This window comes from Carcharhinus amblyrhynchos, chromosome 11, assembly GCF_965287045.1.
Source record: "Carcharhinus amblyrhynchos chromosome 11, sCarAmb.v2.hapA, whole genome shotgun sequence".
Classification (NCBI taxonomy): Eukaryota; Metazoa; Chordata; class Chondrichthyes; order Carcharhiniformes; family Carcharhinidae; genus Carcharhinus; species Carcharhinus amblyrhynchos.
The window spans coordinates 69,622,009-69,646,412 of record NC_137334.1 but is presented as its reverse complement, the minus strand read 5'-3'; the positions used below and the strand labels follow the sequence as shown (position 1 = coordinate 69,646,412).

Sequence of the window (24,404 nt, the reverse complement as noted above, 5' to 3'; positions counted from 1 at the left end):
CTCTGTGAATGAGTGCTACCTGTAACTTAAGTCATACCGGGTCCCATTTGCCCATCACTCCTGTGCCCACTGACCTATACTAGCTTTAAATTAAGCACCTTTATTTTTAAAATTTTCTTCCCTACCATTCTGGAAGTTAAGAATTGGACAGCCAAACAATATAGGAATAATTTATGTTTAACCACTATAACTCAGCACAGTGGAAGTAATCTTAAATTGTGAAAAGTGAGAAAATAAAAATGTGAAGAATATTGGTTAGTCCACAAAACAATAATAGGAAAATCTCTCACGACCGAAGCCATGAACAGAGGAACCTTTAGGCGGTGTGTTTGTGGGGAGGGGGGAATCCCAAAGGCTTTATAATATCATATTTCAAAACAAACTATTTTAAAAAAAATTCTCTCAACATGTTACACAGAGTTATTCAAAAACAAAAACACAAAATTCTGGAAGTACGTAACAGGTCATCCACATCAGTGGTGAAAACAGATGAGTCAAGGTTTCCATGTAGATCCATTAGAACTGGAAGCAATAACAGATTTTTTAAAAATTAAAATGGACCGAAGTGGGAAACACATACAGCATATGCCATAGAAAGAAACTGAATGGCTTGTGAAGTACTTAAATAGAAAAGAGGAGATTGTTAAATATGAATACATCGATCAGAAGCACAATGAGAGGCATTAAAGACATAATGAGACACAGAACACTTGTGAATAGATGAGGCAGTGAGGGAATAAAGGCAAACAGAAGTTGAAACAGGAAATACTGGAAAATCTTCAGTGGGCAGGAGTCTGCATTTCCTTCTCTTAGGTCAGCAAAGGAACAGACGGACCCATCAGCAGTGCTTTTGACAGCGCCCATAATCTCAAGTGCCACCCATTTCCTCCCACAAAGTACCAACACACATGTCCCACACTGTCAATATCTTGCACAGATAAAAAGCAGAAGCTAAAGTTATGGTCTAAAATTATTAAACAGAATATCATAGAAACAGCCAAAGTCGTCCAAGTCAACATTCCAAGCCAATATTAAGGCCAGAACATTGCCACATGCCAAAGAGTAAAATAAACTGCTGTTCCTCAGACTTGCGTTCAGTGGAACAGTGGTTAAAAGGTAAGATGCTGGACCAGGAATTGAAGACACAAGTGGCATGGAGCTCAGTATCACACTTGATGCAGAATTGAGGTGCTGTGTAATATATATAAAAGGAGTACATTGGATGTAGCATTCTAGGTTGAAGAAATAAATATGAAATCGCTATCCCAGCAAGAGGGAACGTTTAGAACCCAAAGCGTAGGGGGAGGTAAATTGAGAAGGCCTACCCATTTTTGAATATAAAAAATTTTGCAAGAGAAGGACACAAGTGATGGGGATGATGGAAGGCTCTCAAGAGAGAATGGCCTCACTGGAAAACAACAATAGATAGGGAAATACATTTGTGGCAGAATCACGTGGGGGGGAAAAAAGATTGAACGGGAGGGGAGGATAAGGAATACCCCATCACAGTTTTAAGAGCAAGGGTCAAAGGGTGACAAAAGAAAGTAAAACAAACCTAGATTTACATAACACCTTTCATATCCTTGGCATATTCCAAATTACTTTTGAAGTACTATTATTGTTAGAATTGAGAGGTTTAAAAGATAATATTTTGGGATTGAGGTTTAAGTTTAGGATGAAATAAAGTCATGTGACCTATTCTCAAATCTGCCTGACAGTACACCTGCATGGCTTGATTGTTAGAGATCCAAGGAAGGCTTAGATTATTTTACTGAGAGGAAAAGGTGCAACATATTTACATTTGGAAAAAACGGCTGTAGGCTTTGGGTTTACAATGAGTAGACTCTGGGTTTCCCAAAATCCCAGAAAGGCATTGAAGATACTAGGGTATGAATAGCTGTGCTGCAAATTGTTTACTTCAAATATGGATATTGGTTAGTTAGATTTTTCTCCCTAGATAGCAAGTTAATGGGGAAGAGGCAGCCATTTTCAAAATTTCAGAATACAGGCTTTACTACAAATCTGTGAATATTGCAGAAAAACATCAAAGGTTCTTTGTGATCAATAATGAGAAAGGCTGCTCAACTTTGCAAGCTACTACAGCCAGATGCAGAAATCCACCTCCAATCAAAGCCACACAGCCTGCAGCCTTCAAGAGATTTTGGGAGATTTGTTTTGGCAAAGCCAGGGGGGAAGAAGAATCATTGGAACAAGCTTTACTGCTGATTGTGGGTTTAAAAGAACTCCCCAAAACCAACGGAAAAAACCTGGAGGCGGTCGTTTGAAGTTACTCAGTTATTCAATGAAATGGGGATATGGGAGCAACTTTGGACTGTTTGCTATATGAATTGCCATTTCATGGGGCGTAGTGTGAAAGTATAAAAAAAAAGGGAATGTACTCTCTCCAGTTTGAAGTATAACTTGCCAACTAAATCACTTCTCAGTTTTTTGGCTAAGATCAAGCAACAGATCAAGCCCAAGACAGAGTGTAATGCCTTAACATGTCAGCTTTGATCTTGTCTGTCTCCCTTCCATCTTCTCCCATCAGGAAAAGATAAAAATCTGAAAACACGTAACAACCAACTCAAGAACAGCTTCTTCGCCACTGCTATCAGACTTCTTGATTTGATTTATTATTGCCACATGTATTAACATAGTGAAAAATATTATTTCTTGTGCGCTATACAGACGAAATGGTCTCATCACACATTAAGCTGATCTTTCTCATCATCCTATCGGTAACTGCAGAACTATATTCTGCACCCAGTCCTTTCCTTCTCCCATATATACTCTATGTATGGCATGTTTTGTCTGTAACAGCTTGCAATAAACAATACTTTTCATTATATCCCAATACACGTGAAAATAATAAATCAATTCAACGGTGAGGACAATGAATTGGATTCAACTGGATTTAGAATTTGGTTTTTGGAGCAAGCCAGGAATAGATTTGGGTTTTCCCAGTCCACTCTGACCATTGGCTTTGTAACTTTAAGAATAAAGTTAAAAATTTGAAAGATAATATTTCATCAGTAGTGTTTTAGTCATTTGTTACAGTAAAACGTTTTAAATATGAAATCTTGTGTCATTCTTTCACTATCAAATGGAAGTTCAAATCCCTTGTTAAAAGTTATAGCCCTTTACAGGGAGCATAGAGAAACATAATATCTGTTTTAGCCTTATAAATAGCAAAGAGATATGTATCCAAGTAATTTTTAAATTAAATTTAAATTAAATTAAATTTTAAAATGGTTGTCAAATAGGAGGCAGAGAGTGGGGGTCAACGGGTGCTATTCGGATTGGCGGATGGTGACTGGTGGAGTGCCCCAGGGGTCGGTGCTGGGGCCTCAGCTTTTTACCATTTATATAGATGATCTGGAGGAGGGAACCGAGTGTAGGGTGTTGAAATTTGCTGATGACACCAAGATTGGGGGAACGGCAAATTGTGCAGAGGGTGTGGAGAGTCTGCAGAAGGATCTAGATAGGCTGGGCGAATGGGCCAGGAAATGGCAATTGGAATTTAATGTTGGCAAGTGTGAGGTGGTCCACTTTGGTAGGAAGAATGGTAGGAAGGACTATTACTTACGTGGCGAAAAACTGCAGCAGGCGACGGTGCAGAGGGACCTCGGGGTCCTTGTGCATGAGTCGCAAAAACCCAGCTTGCAGGTGCAGCAGGTGGTCAGGAAGGCGAATGGGATGCTGGCCTTCATAGCGAGGGGGATTGAATATAAAAGTAGGGAGGTCTTGCTGCAGCTGTATAGGGCATTGGTGAGGCCACAGCTGGAGTACTGTGTGCAGTTCTGGGCGCCGCACCTGCACAAAGATATTTTGGCCTTGGAGGGAGTGCAGAGGAGGTTTACTAGGCTGATACCGGAGTTGAGGGGGTTCAGCTATGAGGAGAGGCTGAATAAACTAGGCTTGTACTCGTTAGAGTTTAGAAGAATGAGGGGAGATCTCATTGAGACGTATAAGATGATGAATGGGATGGATAGGATAGAGGTGGAGAGACTCTTCCCGCTCAAAAAAGACAGTAGGACTAGGGGGCACAGCCTCAAGATAAAGGGGGGGGGGGGGTGGTTTAGAACGGAGTTGAGGAGGAACTTCTTCACTCAAAGGGTGGTGAATCTCTAGAATTCTCTGCCCGTTGAAGTGGTGGAGGCTGCCTCGCTAAATATTTTTAAGACGCGGGTTGATGGGTTTTTGATAAGAGAGGGGATTAAGGGTTATGGGGAGAGGGCGGGAAAGTGGAACTGAGCCACGACAGATCAGCCATGATCTTATTGAATGGCAGGGCAGGCTCGAAGGGCTAGACGGCCTACTCCTGCTCCTATTTCTTATGTTCTTATGTTCTTAAAAATGGTATTATTTGAAATATAAATTTTGGTCATGGCCAGGGAACTTTCCCGCTCTTCTATAACGTTCATTCGAGAGGGCAGATAGTATTTTGATTCAACACCCCTGTACAAAGGTTGCACTCCAAAATCACAATACTGCTCTGAATCATGGGAAACAGATATTGAACTATCACAGCATAAGGGAATCCTTAACGAAGGAAAAAAATGTATTTCAGAAGTTCTGACGTGAAAGCTGCACCAGCAGAGCAATGAGAAAACAGACAAATTAGAAGAAAAGAATGAAGAACTGAAGAATAATCAAATGGGGGCAATGAGCATTAGATGAAAGTTCACGCCAAGATGGAGAAAGAAGTCCAGCAAAGGGCAAGAAGACACCCTGAAAGCACTGGCATGGTCACAACAGTTGATACGGCCTCCTGCACTGTAAATATTCTATGATTCTATGAGTCACAGATGCGGCATTTAAAGGGAAGGAAGAATTTAAAATTTAGTTAGGTTCTCTACAGATCAACATCAGAGAGCAGCACCTACAACCATTAATGTAAGAAGAAAAGATGTCAGGAAGGGGACCAGAGTAAGATTGGAACAATGTTCAACATATCGCTCAAAAAGATAGGCATTGCTATGATTCATGCAGGTTCTCACAGCAACACTCTTTTTATCTGCAGGCAATTGTCAGAGTTAAAGAGAAAAATGTTTAAGGTGGAACAAGTTCAGTAAGGTGGAGGAAAGTGGATACTAACGGGAACTGGTTAGCCTACAGCTTAATAAAGAAGCAAAGAGTCCACAAGTCACTGGATGAGTATTACAGGAGCAAAAGCACTTCATGATTATTAGAGTTTGGACTAGAATTTGTCTGAAGAGTACCAGAATGGAGTGAATAGGGAACTGAATGGATAAGAGGAAACTTGTGCAACGAGCCTAAAGGAGGTCAAAATAATTGATCTACAGACATTATCCTTTAGGCACATCTTGGCCTGTTTCTCTGTTGTAATACTGTTATGACACTTGGGTACATATATGGAGCACACAGGAAGAAAATGAAAATATTGTAATAGGTAATTCTTGAACAAAGAAAAAGAAATTTCCTGAATCTTGATCCTTAGTTTGTAATCATGCTGTTCTCCTACCATTCCCTATTCATTGTCTCTAGTTACAAAACTTCCACAGCCACGCCATTAATTCACTACATAACATTAAACCTGATCATTTATACGTCATCCCACAGAACAGAATACTCTTTTTGTCTCTCTCATAGAACTTAAAATTGTATAATATTGCTCTTTCAGCTCATTCCATAACCTATTTTACAAGTACTACAATTAAAACTAGACAACACACTGTGATTTTGGCCCCAACATTTATTAGAACATCTTAGGAAGTTTTATGCATCAATTCAAGTAATCCAGCATTATTTGCCTTGGCAATTTCTGTCCTCCACAAAATGCTTAACATTTCACCACCACAAAGTACTACAAATATTTGGCCTCCTGCATTATCAATTGTGTTTGATATGTGTATTATTGAATGTTAACTGGCATCTGCCATTCATATGCACATTTTAGTGCCTTCATATGTTAACATCACAAATAATGGATGCAGCCTGGAAAACATCAAAGCTGTCCAATTAGAACAGGACTAACTTCAGTTTTCCCACGATATTATCTGGCAAATTAATAACCCAAATTACAACTTCATCCGGAGTTTTTGTTTCAGTCACAAGTAGCATTTGAGATGAAAAGCACAGGTACATTTTAAGGGAAGTTAAATAAACATAGCAGATAGAAAAGAAAGGAAATGGAATGTCATAAGGACATGAGAAATAGGAGCATGAGTAGGTAATTCAGCCATCAAGCCTGCTCTGCCATTCAGTACAATCACAATTGATCTCATCTCATCCTCAACTCCTCTTTTCTGCCCGTTTCCACAGCCTTTCAACCTATTAATTAAAAATCTGTCTCTCTCTTCTTTAAATGTACTCAATGTCCCAGCATCCACTGCACTCTGAAGTAGTGAATTCCACAGATTCATGACCCTTTGAGAGAAGCAGTTTCTCCTCATTTGTGTTTTAAATCTTCTATGCCTTATCCTGAAGCTGTGACCTCTTGATCTAGACTGCCCCACAAAAGGAAGCATCTGCTCTACATTCATTTTGTCAATGCCTTTCATCATCTTATGTACCTCAAATAGATCTCCCCTCATTCTTCTAAACTCCAGAGAGTACAGATCTAAACTATTCAATCCCTCTTTACAAGAGGAACCTCACATCTTTGGAATCAGTCTACTGAAACTCCTCTGAACTACCTCTAATGCAACTATATCCTTCTCAAGTAAATGGACCAAAACTGCACACAATACTCTAGCTGCAGTCTCACCAATACCTTGGATAGATGCAGCAACACTTCACTACTTTTAACATTCTATTCCTTGAGTTATGAATGGGAGTGTTGGATGTAGAAGGTTGGAGAAGACTCATGTTGCATACAGACCAACATCAACCAACTGGCTTCAACTGCCTGTTTTTATGCAATCAGATTTCTTTGTGTGCAAATTGACTGCCATATTTCCCACACTGCAACTCTGAATGCACCTCAGAAATGTTTCCATGGGCTTCAAAGCATTTTGGATGTCTAGACATGGTGAAAGGCACTATATAAATGCAAGTTCTTTCTGCAGCTGACAGCTGCAATTTGAGAAGTGCTAGTCTTTAATAAAGCAAAAAGACAAAAGAAATGCAATGTTGTAATATTCTTTGTTTCTGTGTGAAAAAATTAGAACATAGAAAACTACAGCACAAACAGGCCCTTTGGCCCACAAGTTGTGCTGATCATACCCCTACCTACAACCCTCAATCCCATTAAATCCCAAGTGCTCATCCAGAAGTCTCTTAAAAGACCCCAACGAGTTCGCCTCCACCAACACCAACGGCAGCCAATTCCACTCATCCACCACCCTCTGAGTGAAAAACTTACCCCTGACATCTCCTCTGTACCTACTCCTTAGCACCTTAAACCTGTGTCCTCTCGTAGCAACCATTTCAGCCCTAGGAAATAGCCTCTGAGAATCCACCCGATCTATACCTCGCAACATCTTATGAACCTGTCAGGTCACCTCTCATCCTTCATCTCTCCAGGGAGAAGGGACCTAGCTCCCTCAACTTATCCTCATAACGCATGCCACCCAATCCAGGCAACATCCTTGTAAGTCTCTTCTGCACCCTTTCAATAGCTTCCACATCTTTTGTGTAATCAGACGACCAGAACAGCGGACAATACTCCAAGTGAGGTCTGACTAGGGTCTTATAAAGCTGCAGCATTATCTCCCGACTCCTAAACTCAATCCCTCGATTAATGAAGGCTAGTACACCATACGCCTTCTTGACCACATCCTCCACCTGCGAGGCCGATTTAAGAGTCCTACGAACCCGGACCCCAAGGTCCTTCTGATCCGTTACACTGCTAAGAGTCTTACCCTTGATATTATACTCCTTAATTATTCCAGGTTTTGGTTACTTGTGGGAGTTCAGTTTTAGATCACAAAATTTTGACTACAAGTTCACTGCACTCAGTTACCACAGCCAATGTAACAAATTTAAAATCTTCGTAAATGCCAATCTGATTCTTTAACAACAATATATTCAATCTACAAGATTTGAAGAGATCAGATATAAATCAAGGAAGAAACATACTGTGCACATCATTAACTTCCTTGGATTTCAGGCTCCCATTTTGATCTATTACATTTTATAATGTCACTTCTGACATTTATCTCCAAGAAATGATAGTTACTAATTATTCACAAGTTTCAAATTTGCATATATCAAAAGAATTCTTCATACTTCTGATTGATAGCGTGATGGCATACAGATTGAAAGCTCATGATGTATCCTGGCTGGTCACTACCGTAGTTGTAATATTGCCTTCATCTATAATGTCAAAAGAGATGTGTTCTTTTTTTAAAAAATTACAAGGCTTGAAGCAATACAAACTAAAATACAAAAATCATACTCATGTTGTACCAAGAAGTTGCACACATTTTGTATTGCATCTCAGATTGTCCTATACCAAGGATTAGGATTTAGTCTATATTTTTATGTACTTATCACTTGACACTGCAGTAATTCCAGAGATTGGAGGGGAGGAATCTTTCTTTGTCAGCGCCAATTGCTGGCAGACACACTGAATTTTTTTATCACTCCCTTTCTTCCAAATGGTGTTCAATATCTCTATCCCATACTGCAGTAAAGCTGCAGCTCTCCACATTCATAATAGGGGGGAAAAAAAGGTAACAATTTTGTTTCAATACTTATGAATATAGAAAGCATCATCTATTCCCCTCAAATACATCTCTTGCCAAAGAAAGCGTGGAGGCTCTGGCAATAGGTACAGCTGAAGGAGATTTGAAAGAGAAGAAAAGGCTAACTTCATATTGCAGCAATGCATAGGATCTGGATCAAACTGAAGGTAAGAATCGCCTTAGGCCCTGGTTTCACATGATTTCTCCACTTGAGAGGGATCAGGATTATGCCACAAAGACTAAGGCAAGATAACAACAGTTAATAACTCCATTTTTCAAGATGACCCCAAATCAATTTGTGGAACATTTTCTCCCAAAAAACATTTTAAAAAAGGTAATGAAGAGATGGGAACAGGGCTGGAGTAAATGTGTTCCAGGTTTGTACGCAGATGGTGCACTGTTTTTTCAAAGTAGTTCTGTGAATGGCAAAACCACTAACATTGTAATTCCATCATTAATTAACAATTTGCCACAATAATTTGTTTTAATGCCCACAATTATCATATTTCTCTAAAACAACCTTAATTTTTTTCCAGTAGTTCCATTATTATTGATCAGATTGGACGAACGCCTTTATATTTCTGCTTACCTATATTGTAACACTCTGCAGAGACAGCTCTCATTGCTATCTATACTCATTCCAGAGGAGTCAAATCAACCAGTTGGTTAACAGTTGTTGGTTTGTTTAAAATATCATGGTATTCAGTTGTGTTATGGTCTCAGTTCTCAGGAATTGCAGGCTCTCTCATGTAGGCTTTCCTACCTTCCTGTAACTACCTTCCTCTAAAAGAGACTAAACAGGCTTGAACTGAGGCCTACTGGTAACTCCTATACAAACAGCCCTGCTGTGGTCCTAGCTTCCTCCCCATTTGCAAGCAATTCAAAACAGAAACAGCTGGAAATGGCAGATAATGGAAGGCACCAGAAACCCTTATTCTATAACACTGCACACAGAACAATACAGCAGGTTTAATGTTACCCATTTCTGTTTTTAAGAAAGATAGATCAAGGACAGATTTTTGACACCCAGTGAGCACAATAGGACCAAAGGCTACCTGCCTCCCTAGCAACTAACAAACATTTTTTAAATTGCAATACATCACGAGATACCTTCCAATACCATTTTGTAAATAACTGGAAACAAACTACAAGACCACAACAGAAATAAGTGGTTCAGACAGTTTGTGAAGTGCATAGAAAAGTTTGCACGCAAACCATTATTACAACATCAAAACTAAAAAGCAGATTAACTCAACCTGGTAATGATCATTTACCATTTTCAAATTAAAAATACATCACAAATCAACAGAAATGCATTTCAAACATAGACGATGAGGAAAAAGGTCAAACAATCCAGCCAACAGAACCTATCAGGTTACAAACTTTTTTTTGCTTCTAACATTTTTGCATGACAACTTTTAATAGTTTTTAATTTTTTAAACCAGATTTCTTTCACTTCATTTATGTCAATATCTAAACCTCAAATGTAAATCAAAACATACGCAAGTGAACACAAATCATAAGAACATAAGAAATAGGAGCAGGAGTAGGCCATCCAGCCCTTTGAGCCTGCCCCGCCATTCAATAAGATCATGGCTGATCTGTCGTGGCTCAGTTCCACATTCCCGCCCTCTCCCCATAACCCTTAATCCCCTCGCTTATCAAAAACCCATCAACCCGCGTCTTAAAAATATTTAGCGAGGCAGCCTCCACCACTTCAACAGGCAGAGAATTCCAGAGATTCACCACCCTTTGAGTGAAGAAGTTCCTCCTCAACTCCGTTCTAAACCGCCCCCCTTTTATCTTGAGGCTGTGCCCCCTAGTCCTACTGTCATTTCTGAGCGGGAAGAGCCTCTCCACCTCTATCCTATCCATCCCATTCATCATCTTATACGTCTCAATGAGATCTCCCCTCATTCTTCTAAGCCTAGTTTATTCAGCCTCTCCTCATAGCTCAACCCCCTCAACTCCGGTATCAACCTAGTAAACCTCCTCTGCACTCCCTCCAAGGCCAAAATATCCTTGCGTAAGTATGGCGACCAAAACTGCACACAGTACTCCAGCTGCGGCCTCACCAATGCCCTATACAGCTGCAGCAAGACCTCCCTACTTTTATATTCAATCCTCAGACTGACGTTGTCCTCATTTATTCTCAGGACATAAGCATCTCTACCAAGGCTTGCATGTATTGCCTATTCCTTGCTGCCCACGTTTGAAACAACCGAGTAGCTTACTTAGCCATTCAGAATGAACAATAGCAATCCAACCAATTTTTAAACAGTCAACCCCATTGGTGTGGCACTGGATTCACAGTAACAGACCAAGTTGAAGGGCAGCAGGATTCTTTCCCTAAAGGAAAATAGCAATCTACTAGATTTTTAAAAGCCAGCAGATCTGGCCCTGTGGTGTATTTTAGAAGAATACACCATAGTAAACACAAGTTTTGACCACAAAACATAATTGATGGTCTATTCATTTAAAATGTCCATGTGTCAGAACATCAAATAACAGACTACCAACACCTCTACTTTCTCAGAAGACTAAGGAGGTTTGGCATGTCAGCTAAGACTCTTACCAACTTCTTCAGGCACACCATAGAAGACATTCTTTCTGATTGTATCATAGCTTGGTATGGCTCCTGCTCTGCCCAAGATCACAAAAGGTTGTGAATGTAATCCAATCCATCACCCAAACCAGCCTCCCATCTACTGACTCTGTCTACATTTCCTGCTGCCTCGGAAAAGCAGCCAGCATAATTAAGGACCCCACGCACATTGGACATCCTCTTCCATCTTCTCCCGTCAGGACAAAAATACAAATGTCTGAGGTCACATACCAACCAACTCAAAAACAGCTTCTTCCCTGTTGCCATCAGACTTTGGAATGGACCTACCTCACATTAAGTTGATCTAGCTATGACTGCAACACTACAGTATGCACACTGTATTTTCCTTCTCTATGAATGGTATGCTGTGTCTGTATAGCACGCAAGAAACAATACTTTTCACTGTATACTAATACATGTGGCAAAAATAAATCAAATCAAAGACTAGTGCAATATTACACCATAATTAATGCAGGATCATTAGGAGATACTTGACATCAGTTTTTCCTTTAATAACAATGAGATTTGCTTGGCAACGTGTGGCATATAAACATGCAGAAGGAGAAACCAAAATCAGAACATAAACAATTCATCAGCTGATCTCACACCAACACCCCTACAACAGCTTTACCTGACAGTAAAGAATTTCCTTCTGAGATTCAAAAGATCCAATCAGACAACAGAACTTTTTGTTTTCACTATTCAATTGGATATGCAAATCCAAAACCCATTCCTACAAGCTGACTGCTCGGTTACATTTGGTACAGTGACATTGCAAAAGAGTTTGGTCACTAAATGAACACAAGATATGTGATGAGGAATCAGCTCATGAAAACATAACTCAAATATATATGGGAGATTTGGTGAAGGGCTTAAAGCCTTTTCCTTTGCATGCTGTGACACTTTAATTACCAACCACTTGGATCAGAAACAGGAATTAAAATATTTTCAACTACATGGAACTTTTTCAAAAGATTTCAGGATCTATTTGAGGGGGAAAGGGTGAAGGGGGGGGGGGTGGAAGAGAGAAGGGGGATTGTGTGCTGGAGTAAATACTCAATTTTGATCGGCCTGGTTAAAGGCTGGGCCAGAAGGTGAGGAAGGGGCTAGAAAGGAACAAATCTACTCTCTAAAATCTCTTTGTTCGTCGCTATCCAGTCGCCTCAGGAAGGGTTTCCAGCTACATTTGTGACCCAGAGATGAGGGAGGATGTGCCACACACATACACACACACACACACACACTCTTCTGGCTGGGACCAAACACAAGCTCTCAGACATGACAAGATTTTTGCATCAAGTCAAATTAACAAGTGATATAATCCTCGACTGGCTTCGCAGCTTTTGTTTTTTTTTTCCTCAACCCGACAGCTCAAATTTTCTCAGAGAGAAATATATATATATAAACATATATATATATATATAGATAGAAAACCTGACGGTTCTTTCATTGCAGTAAATAAAAGGCAGAAGAAGCTTCTGAAGCAGTAGCAGCGCCGGCTTTCCATCATTACCTCTCTCCCCGCTGCTGCTTTGTGAAGTTTCCCCTCCCCACTCCCATATATTCAGGGACCCGATTTGGGGGATGGAGCCGTTCGCACCCCCCCAAAATTTTAAAATAAACACTTCCGTAACATTTTCTTTTTATATAAAAAATTAAACATGCACAGACACACAAATAATAAACAAAAAGGAAGACCCTGAGACTCTACCTGACAGTTTTGTTTTCTCCCGCCCCCCAACAACAACCCTGAGGCCGGAGCCGCACGGCCACCGAGTGACTTCCCCCGGTAAATAACGTCCACGGCCGCCACACAAGTTCAGGGCTTTCAACTGTTTGCGGCGCTCGGCCGCCGCGTCCGGCTCCCCCCCCCGTGGGTGCTCGGCTCACTCCGTAGTCGCTCGGTTCTCTCCGTCCCGGCTCGGCTCCCTCCGTCGCCACTCGGCTCTCTCCGTGATCATTCGATTATTTCCGCCCTTTTCCGGAACGCCCACCCTCCCTTCTCCCCCTCTCCCCCGCTCCCCTCGCCCTCCTCCTCCTTTGCAGACAGTGCAACAAGCATGCTGTGGATGCCTTGATTGATTGCGCATTGTCAGTCTCTTTGCAACACTGTGAGGGCATGCTTCATGGTGGCACAGTGGTTAAGCACTGAGCAGAGACTGATAGCCAAATTCCACACACATGAGGATGGCCTCAACTGGGATCTTGGATTCATGTCGCACTATCTGTAACCCCCACGACTTGCCTGGGCTTGCAACATCTCACTAACTGTCCTGTCTGGAGGCAATGTACATCTCTTCAACTTGTGCTTAATGCTATCTCCACTCACATTGTCTGCACTTTTAAGACTTGGTTAGCTGTAAAGACTCGCATTCTAATCAGTATTCTATAAACTGGGTATATGCCCTGTTTGTGATCAGAATTCCCCACTCACCTGACGAGGGCTTACAGCCCAGAAAGCTAGTGATGTTTGCTACCAAATAAACCTGTTGAACTTTAATCTGGTATTGTGAGACTTCTTGTTGTATTTACCCTAGTCCAACCCCAGCATCTCCTCATCATGGGTTTCCTCCCACAGTCCCAAAGACATGCTGGTTAGCCACATTGGGCATGCTAAATTCTCCCTCAGTATGCCCGAATAGATGCAAGAATGTGGCGACTGGAGGATTTTTCACAGTAACTTCATTGCTGTGTTAATGTAAGCTTAATTGTGACACTAATAAATAAACTTTAAAAACTGCTTCTTCTTTTTGTTACCTCCCTCCTACCGCCTGACCCCCCCCGACTTTAGTTTGGTATTTTTTGGTTCTTTAATTCTAATCAAAAAAGCCAAATCAAATTAAGTCCAATCACAGTCCCCACATCAGGCGCAAACCAGATGCAAGCTGACAAGGTAAGACATTGCATCCCATCTTGGGCTCGATCAAACAAGGTCTAAACTGACAGGATGAAGCATTGCATCTGCTTCCTGAGCTTGATCTAATACTTCATCTTAGCCAAAAGGCCAAGATGGCTTTGAAAAATTGCATCAGATAAAGCCTCAGTTTAACCTCATTGGCAACTCTGATCCTTTATCCTACCCTCGCTTGGGCAAACCATCATTGTAGGTGTCAGCACACCCCCAGCCTTGTCCCCTGCCAGATCATGGTTTACCCCTCCCAGGACAACTTTCTTCACCCACTCAAATAAATTGCCTTCCTTCTGGACAGCACAGTGATTAGCACTGCTGCCTCATAGTGCTACGGACCTGGGTTCAATTCCGGCCTTGGGTGACTGTGTGGGGTTTGTACATTCTCCTTGTATCTGCATGGATTTCCTCCGGGAACTCCGGTTTCCTCCCGCAGTCCAAAGATCTGAAAGTTAGGTGGGTTGGCCATGCTAAATTGATCCTTTGTGTCCCAAAGTGTGTAGGTTAGATGGATGAGTCCATGGTAAATGTGTGGGGGCTACAGTGATAGGGCGGGTGAGAGGGCCTTGGTAAGATATGCTGTCAGAGGATTGGTGCAGGCTTGATAGGTTGAATGGCCTCCTCTGTACTGTAGGGATTCTATGATTCTACTAAGTGGAAAGGAGCACCATCACAGCAAAAATGTAGTACATGAAAAATTTTCAAAAAGGCTCAATTCCAATTCAGATCTAAAATGGTACAGGGCACTGGAGGAAAGAGATTTGTTCATAGAAAAGTGATAGCCATGATGTGGAGATGCCAACTTGGACTGGGGTGGGCACAGGAAGAAGTCTCACAAGACCAGATTAAAGTCCAACAAATTTATTTGGTATCACGAGCTTTTGGAGTACTGCTCTTGCATTGGGTGATTCACCTGAAGAAGGAGCAGTGCTCCAAAAGCTTGTGATATCGTATAAACCTGTTGGACTTTAATCTGGTGTTGTGAGACATCTTACTGTTCTTCAAAAAGGTTCTGATTCCTTAGCTGCTTCACAAATGGTCCCAAGAGCTTTCTTCACCCCAGGATTTATAGTCAAGCCAAGTTATTAGTGAGCTAATGGTAGAGATACTATAATTGAGTTTTGGGGACCTGAACAAGACAGAGGCCATTCTACACATGAAGGCAAGGCTTCCATTCCTGCCCGCCATCCAGTGATCGCTGCTGCAATTGCATATGCATGGACTTGGCTGAGTCCGGAGTCAGGGTTGGTTACAATATTCCCATTGATGGAATACATTAGTTCTTGTTATTGTCAAATCTAAGGAAATGAAAAATAACCACTCCAACCAGGGTGGAGGATGAGGGAGCTGTGCATGTCAGCATCAATTCCTTCAGGAGGGGAAAAAATGAGCAGAAAAACATGAAGTGATTTATCATGTGTCAGCTATGGCTCTGTTGGTAACACTCTTAGCTCTGGGTCCAAGTCTTGCTCCAGGATTTGGACACAAATTCAAAACTGACACTCCAGTGTTGCATTATTGGACATACTGGGCCAGATTTCACCAATTGGAGGCTGAGTGCCTGATCAGGAAGTAAAACGGAGCCGAGCCCGGAATCCTCGATCCAGCGCACTCATGTGCTTTCTGCCGGCTCCACTCCGGTCCGCGCTGTGGGTGGGGCTGAACGCTGCCGGAACGATCGGGGCTCTGAACTGCACATGTGCTGTTCGAAAAAAAACTGAAACAGTGCGCCTGGGCACGAAAGACAAAAACAGAGAGAGAGCCGGTGGGGGGGTTGGGGGCGATGAGCTGTGATCGGACCCCCCTGAGAGGCAGGCCCCTCCAGCAGACCCCCCCCCCCTACGATCAGAGCCCCTGGGAGGCAGGCCCCCCCCTCGGCAGAGCACAACCCCAACCTACCTGGATTGTTGCTCTCCCTCCACCATCCTGTTGACCTGCACTCGTTGATGTGGAGGTGCCGGCATTGGACTGGGGTCAACACAATAAGAAGTCTCACAACACTAGGTTGAAGTCCTGTTGGAGTTTAACCTGGTGTTGTGAGACTTCTTACTGCATTCATTGGACAGCCTGCACCACCTTCCTGGCCTTCCGCTGACATCTGCCGGAGGAGGGGGATGGGCTCAGATGGATCTCTAGTTGGGGGGGTGGAGGATAGGGAGAGGATAGACTTGGGAGAATCTCCACCACCCCCTCCCCTGACCAGAGATCCATCTGAGCCCGCCCCCTCCTCCGGCAGACGCCAGTAGAAGGCCAGGAAGGTGCTGCAGGCTGTCCAACGAGTGCAGTAAGAAGTCTCACAACACCAGGTTAAACTCCAACAGGACTTCAACCGGTTGTTGTGAGACTTCTTATTGTGTTGACCCCAGTCCAATGCCGGCATCTCCACATCAACGAGCGCAGGTCAACAGGATGGTGGAGGGACAGCAACAATCCAGGTAGGTTGGGGTTGTGCTCTGCCGAGGGGGGGGGACCTGCCTCCCGGGGGGGTTCTGACTGGAGGGGAGGTCTGCCGGGTTGGGGGGGGGGGCGTGGTCTGCCTCCCGGGGAGAGAGGGTGAATCGCGAGGGGTGTGCTCTGCCAAGGGGGGCCTGCCTCCCGGCGGGTGGGGGTCCAATTGCCAGTGAGGGGGTCTGCCGGGGGGGGGGGGTCTGCCTCCCAGGGGGTTCGGCTTGTGATGGCGGGGGTGGGGGGGGGGAAGCGGGGGCAGATCTGCCAGGGTGGTTAGTGGGGGGGTCTACAAATGGTGTTCAAGGAGGATGGGTTTGGAAGTTCCCCTGCAGAATAGAATTCTGCTTTGGATTTCTATTCTGCAGGTTGGTAACAGCACAGATCCAGAACGGATCTGAAGACGGTAAAGTGGGATTTGGCAGTAGAGTTGGGACCGCGGTTCATTAAATTGATTTAAATACGTGCTAATGCATTTAAATCATCAGGCCGCCCAATTGGGGCGCGGACCGGATCCGCGCCCAAATTGGGTGTCGGTAAAGGCGTGATCTGCTCGTTTTCAGGTGCAGACCACTTAACAAGCCTGACACCCGAATTTACCGCGATTTTGTGCCCGAAAACAGGCGCGAATTTCTGGTAAAATTGGGCCAGCTGTCTTTCAGATGAGATATCTGAAGCCAAGTTCCCTAATATCTGATGGGCTAGATGTTAAATATCCCACGGCACTGTTTTGCAGGACAGCAGACAATTTACCCAGGTGTTCAATTCACTGTTTATCCATTAGCAGCATCACAACATTTTCTCATCATTATCACGTTGCAGTTTGTGGGGGTTTACTGTGTGTGATAGGCTCCAATATTTTCCTCAGAATTCCTAAAATTTGGAGATCTCCTTCCAGCACTAATTCAGAAGCACTCAGGGTAGTACTTTTTGCTTGTTCACAGTTTACAAAGCAACAGGCAACATGGGATAAACTAATGGCGAGACGAGTACAGGAATGAGATAGAGAATTTGGTGAACTGGAGCAGTGACAATAATCTCTCCCTCAATGTCAACAAAATGAAAGAGATTGTCATTGGCCTCAAGAAGCATAGTGGAGAACATGCCCCTGTCTACATCTGACAGGCACAAAGTAGAAAGGATCAAGAGCTTCAAGTTTTTAAGCGTCCAGATCATCAACAACCTGTCCTGGTCCTCCCATGCTGACACTATAGTTAAGAAAGCCCACCAATGCCTCTACTTTCCCAGAAGACTAAGAAAATTTGGCTACGACTCTCACCAATTTTGACAGATGCACCATAGGAAACATTCTTTCACAACTTGGTATGGCTCCTGCTCTGCCCAAGACTGCAAAAAACAACAAAAGTGAATGTAGCCCAATCCATCATGCAAACCAGCTTCCCGTCTATTAACTCTGCCTACACTTCCCGCTGCCTCAGCAAAGCAGTTAAGGACCCCATGCACCCCAGAAATTCTCTCTTCCATCAGGAAAAAGATGCAAAAGTCTGAGGTCATTACCAACGGACTCAAGAATAGCTTCTTTTCTGCTGCCATCGGACTTTTGAATGGGCCTATCTTGCATTAAGTTGATCTTTCTCTACACCCTAGCTATGACTGTAACACTACATTCTACACTCTCTCGTTTCCTTCTCTATGAATTGTATACTTTGCTGTATAGTGCACAAGAAACAACAATTTTCACTGTATACTAATACAATTGACAATAATAAATCAAATCAAATCAAATCAAGTCAATCTCAAAGGCTTTACCTGTTCACAGTCCCTGCAATAGGAGAGGCTAAACTTCTGCCAGCCACTTCAACTGATCTGCCAGTTTCTCAAATGATATGATGCAAGTTTTAATGTAATTTTCTTCAAATTTGGGTACTAATTAGGAATACTTCAAGAAATCAAAGCTTGCCTCTGAACTTGGATCATTTGAATTACTTACAGCTTTTCCAATACAAAAGACAATTTTTCCCTCATCGGCTCAAGCTGTATTATTTAACAATCCTTTTGTGCTTGTAATTCCTTCTCAAGTTTTCCTCTTTAGAATTCTCCCTCGCTCATTTCTCTTGGAATTCTCTTTCTTCCCTGTCTATCTTGCCTGAAACTCTAGTTCCAGCCTGTGTCCTTCTTGACAATATTCTGCTAACGTAACCTGGTCTATTTCAGGTTCTATGTTTTCCAGGATAAGTCCAAATACTCAACCAACAGTATTAGCACCTTGGGTCTTCATACCCATTTTCTTCAGATCCACCTGGTCAGCGACTGCTTTGAGCTGTTCAATGGTTAAGGTAGCTAACTTTTGCCAAGTTAAATCCTCCTGTTTTATGAATCATTTCACTTTAAAGTCAGCTATTCCATTTTCTAATGTTAATACACAAAGGCTATTGCTGTAGCTTTCTTTTTAAGAAATAATTCCAGCTGTTGCACTTTTGGCATTTGTTTCCAATTTATTCTTTTATTGTCAGACTTGGCTCGTCTCATCTTTAGAGCCTGGATGCAGCTCCCAATTCCCTTCCGGGTAAACGTGAGAGAGAACTGAGCCCTCAGTTCCTTTCCCTTACTGCCTGTAATCACAGTGCTTTTATGGAAAGGAAGGCATGTGTGTTTCCCAACCCCTGAATGTGTGGTCAATTTTGAATAATCAGCAGCAAGCTTGCAAGGTGTTAAATAAAGAAAATTGTTTGATACTCGCATTCAGCTCAAAAGTCAAAGGCTGTATCAATCACTTGCCATTCAAGAAAAGCTACAAGTAAAAAGGATAGTGCATAGCATGGCATGGTGGCACAGTGGTTATCAGTGCTGCCTCACAGCTCCAGGGAGCTGGTTTCGATTCCTGGCTTGTGTCACTGTCTGTGCAGTATCTGCACATTCTGTGTGGGTTTCCTCTGAGTGCTCTGGTTTCCTCCCACAGTGCAAAGATGCACAGGTTAGGTGCATTGGCCATGCTAAAATTTGCCCTTGGTGTCCTGGGATGTGTAGCTTAGAACATAGAACATAGAACATAGAACATTACAGCGCAGAACAGGCCCTTCGGCCCACGATGTTGCGCCGACCAGTTACAAAAACAATGACCCACTAGCCTATACCAATCCCTTTTCGTCCATAAACCTATCCAGAGATCTCTTAAACGCCCCCAAACTAGACGCATTTACAACTGCAGCAGGCAGGGCATTCCAATCCCTCACCACCTGCTGGGTAAAGAACCTACCCCTGACATCCGTCCTGTAGCTACCCCCCCTTAATTTAAAGCCATGCCCCCTCGTGCTAGCTTTCTCCATCCGAGGAAAAAGGCTATCACTATCCACCCTATCTAAACCTCTAATCATCTTATATGTTTCAATAAGATCCCCTCTTAGCCGCCTTCTTTCCAACGAAAACAACCCTAAATCCCTCAGTCTCTCCTCATAGGACCTCCCCACCATACCAGGCAACATCCTAGTAAACCTCCTCTGCACCCTCTCCAACGCCTCCACATCCTTCTTGTAATGCGGGGACCAGAACTGCACACAGTACTCCAAGTGCGGCCGCACTAGAGTAGTGTACAGTTGCAACATTACACTGCGACTCCTAAATTCAATCCCCCTACCAATAAACGCCAAGACACCGTACGCCTTCTTAACAACCTTATCTACTTGATTCCCAACTTTCAGGGATCTATGTACACACACACCTAGATCCCTCTGTTCATCCACACTATTCAAAGTCCTCCCGTTAGCCCTATACTCGACACATCTGTTGCTCCTACCAAAGTGAATTACCTCACACTTCTCCGCATTAAATTCCATCCGCCACCTCTCGGCCCAGCTCTGCAACCTATCTAAGTCTCCCTGCAGACTATGACACCCTTCCTCACAATCTACCACACCTCCAACTTTGGTGTCATCAGCAAATTTACTAATCCACCCAACTATACCCTCATCCAGATCATTAATAAAAATTACAAACAACAGTGGCCCCAAAACAGATCCCTGAGGCACACCACTCGTAACTGTACTCCATGATGAATATTTACCATCCACCACCACCCTCTGTCTCCTATCTGATAGCCAATTCCTGATCCAACTTCCTAGATTACCCACAATCCCATACATCTGCATTTTCTGCAGAAGCCTACCATGGTGAACCTTATCGAACGCCTTACTAAAATCCATGTATACCACGTCAACTGCCTTGCCCCCATCCACCTCTTTGGTCACCTTCTCAAAAAACTCAATAAGGTTAGTAAGGCACGACCTACCCACTACAAAACCATGCTGACTATTTCTAATCAATTCATTACACTCCAAATAACTATAAATCCTATCCCTAATAATTTTTTCTAAAACCTTGCCCACAACAGAAGTAAGACTCACCGGTCTATAATTCCCGGCAAAGTCTCTGTTCCCCTTCTTAAACAATGGGACAACATTCGCTATCCTCCAATCCTCCGGGACTACACCAGAGACCAATGACGACCTGAAGATCTGAGCCAGAGGCTCTGCAATCACCTCTCTAGCCTCCCAGAGAATCCTAGGGTAGATCCCATCCGGACCAGGGGACTTATCTATTTTCAGCCCCTCAAGAATTTCCAGCACATCCCCTTTATCAACCGTAATACTGTCTATTTTACACCCCTGCAACCCAATGTCCTCCTCAGCTATATTCATGTCCCCCTGCGTGAACACCGAAGAGAAATATTGGTTCAATACTTCTCCAATCTCCTCCGGTTCCACACACAACTTCCCCCTGCTGTCTGTAACTGGCCCTAATCTTGCCCTGACCAACCTTCTGTTCTTGACATACCTATAGAACGCCTTAGGATTCTCCTTAATCCTATCAGCCAAAGTCTTCTCATGTCCTCTTTTAGCCCTTCTCAACTCACTCTTCAACTCCCTCCTAGCCAATCTAAAGCTTTCTAGTGCACTATCTGAGCCCTCCAATCTCATCCGAACATAAGCCTCCTTTTTCTTTTTAACCATCGACTCAACTCTTTTAGTGCACCACGGTTCCCTAGATCTACCAAATCCACCATGCCTGACAGGGACATACCTATCAAGGACTCGCAGTAGCTGCTCCTTGAAAAAACTCCACATTTCAGACGTTCCCAGTCCCTGTAATCCCCTAATCCAATCCATGCTTCCTAATTCACTCCTGATAGCCTCATAATCGCCCTTACCCCAGCTAAAATTGCTGACCCGAGGTTCATGCCTATCTCTTCCCATCACTAAGGTGAACGTAACCGAATTGTGGTCACTATCACCAAAATGCACACCAACTTCCAAGTCTAGCACCTGGTCTGGCTCATTTCCCAAGGATTAGTGGGGTAAATATGTGGGGTCACAAGGATAGGGCTTACGTGGGATTGTTGTTGGTGCAGACTCGATGGTTCGACTGGTCTCCTTCTGCCATGTAGGGATTCTATATGAGACTTTTACAAGGTGGAAACAAAAGAATCATTCGTTGTTCACATATCTGGCTCATCATAGAAAAAGCAGTCAATGCAGCCTATTGAAAAAGGTGCTTCCCTCTTGAAAGGTTGCATTAGGTAGGGTCAAATATCCAGAGTCATATGTCAGTGACTTCCTCAAGGAGGTGGATTTTTCCAGCAGGTCTCTGTGGCTCTCTTACCAGGAGGTCAAATTGCTGTACACATGTATTTGGAATAGGAACTAGGCTGAGAGATTTTAAGTGTAACTATCCCCAGGTTTCAAAAGCCATGGATATTACCACTTTTTCTGCAGCTGTTGTTTCTTGCTGTGTTCTCTGCAGACTAACCAGTTTCAACCTGGTTCTTGGGATAAAATAATTTGTGATTTGAAGTCAGTTTTGGTCATATGATGAAATGCTATTGTCCTCCCAGAATGGTTTGGAAGTCGAAACTATTGCTACCCATTGAGAGATATTCACACCTACACTTGATTTTAACTGGCTTCAGCAGCTTTAGTGTGTTGAGCATCAAGCTTGGAGCCAGGAGTCCCGGGGTCAATGGATTTTGAGTTTCAGGTGAGCCCACAAAAATGACAGATGTAAATGCCACAGAGGGGTTTCATATTGATATGTCTATTTAAAGGGGGAAGTGGGGAGTGCTCCAACCCCAATGGCTATTCAGTTGGGAACTCTCTGGAAACTTGAAGAGGAAATTGCAAAAATCATCTGATCTTTAGTTCCCAAAATAATCTACTGAATGCAATCCAAGTTTGAAGTTATGAATAGGATATATCTTCACTAGGCATGGAATCAGTCCTTGTAGAACTCCTATTGGAGAATACGTTCCTCCACTTGATTCTGCAACTTTGCATTTCAGAACTGATTATCCTCCTTATTCTCAGATTAGATTGCTTTGTTAAAGCAAGAGGATTCTTCTGCTGTTTATACCTATTGAATTTTACGCTCTGCGGACAATTTCCTAATCATTTAACAATGGTGCTAATATAAATTGCATTTCAAATATTTCTGCAGAGATGAAAATAAATGAGGTAAGACAGATGAAAATGGATTGCTAAAACAGCATCTCAGAGCTGGTGTCCACAATAAAGCCTTAGGACTAAGACCTAGAATTTGTAACTTGGTTATGATGATGATTTGGGTAAAAGCATTGCCCAGTATAGCTCTTAGCAAGAGAATCTAGAAGCTTCCAGTTTTTGATTTCCAGTTTGTGGTGAGTTTGGCCACAGCTCCTCTGCTTTAGGGAGGTGAAGGCAACTGTCAAGGTTGTCAATTCTGATGTTATCCAACAACTCCTCCTGGGATAGAAAAGTTTCAAATTTTGTTGTGGTAACTTCCATCAGTATCAAATCAAAGCTTTGGTGAGATACTGGAGGGCTGGTGGCAATTGTGGAAGTGTGCCCCTCAGGAAAGAAGGAGGTAGATGAAAATTGATAAAACTTGTAATCATTTTTATTGTCACAATTACAAAAACTGAACATTTATGTTTTTTTTCTTCATTGACTTACAGTTCTGCACTCTCTCATTTCCTTCTCTATGAAAAGTATGTTTTGTCTGTATAGCGTGCAAGAAACAACACTTTTCACTGTATGTTAATACATGTGACAATAATAAATCAAATCAGTTACAATGCAAATCTTTTCCTTTAATAGTGGCATATATTTAGTTTGCCAAATATCCTATGAGACTCCATATAGCTTTATAAACAGCTATTATGTCAACCATAACAGACTGTTAAAGTAATAACACATAATTGATGATCACAATACACCAAATTTTCCAAATTGTAAACTTACCCAAAAACAGTGAAAGCAGACTTTCAAATGAATTTTTAAAATAGACTATTCAACACTGATCAAAGAACTGATTATATCTATAAAATTCGAAGAAAACGTTATCGTGCTGTTATTTTTTAAACTGGACAAGATATGAGTGTCAACATGATGAGCTCAGTCAGATCTGCATTGTATCTCTCATTGAGATTGACAATTGTGTTTTCATTTCAAATATAACCCCAAGAATTATTGCCTTCACAAGAAGAGGTAGATAAAAATTGATAAAATTGTAATCATCATTTTTATCACAGTTACACAAGGCAATACATTTTTGTTTCTTTGCATGTAAAAGTTGGCATATGATGTTGCAATTATATAGAACATTGGTTAAGCCACATTTGGAATATTGCGTCCAGTTCTGGTCGCTACACTACCAGAAGGATGTGGAGGCTTTGGAGAGAGTGCAGAAAAGGTTTACCAGGATGTTACCTGGTTTGGAGGGTGTTAGCTATGAGGTGAGATTGAGTAAACTTGGGTTGTTTTCCCTGGAAAGACGGAGATTGAGGGGCAACCTAATAGAAGTTTAT

At 42.5% G+C, this 24,404-nt stretch overlaps 1 protein-coding gene across 5 annotated transcripts in view; it reads right to left on the bottom strand.

The window, feature by feature from the left end:
- Positions 1-13,099, bottom strand: part of spopla (speckle type BTB/POZ protein like a) — a 183,338-nt gene extending 170,239 nt beyond the window's left edge. For 4 of the 5 annotated variants that reach the window (XM_080199368.1, XM_080199366.1, XM_080199364.1 and 1 more), the window contains exon 1: positions 12,968-13,099. The gene's annotated coding sequence lies outside the window, so the exon portion shown is untranslated. Of the gene's footprint in view, positions 1-9,240; positions 9,410-12,967 lie in introns of those variants that run through there. The other variant, XM_080199365.1, reaches the window with a different exon arrangement.
- Between the last annotated feature and the right edge of the window lie 11,305 nt (positions 13,100-24,404).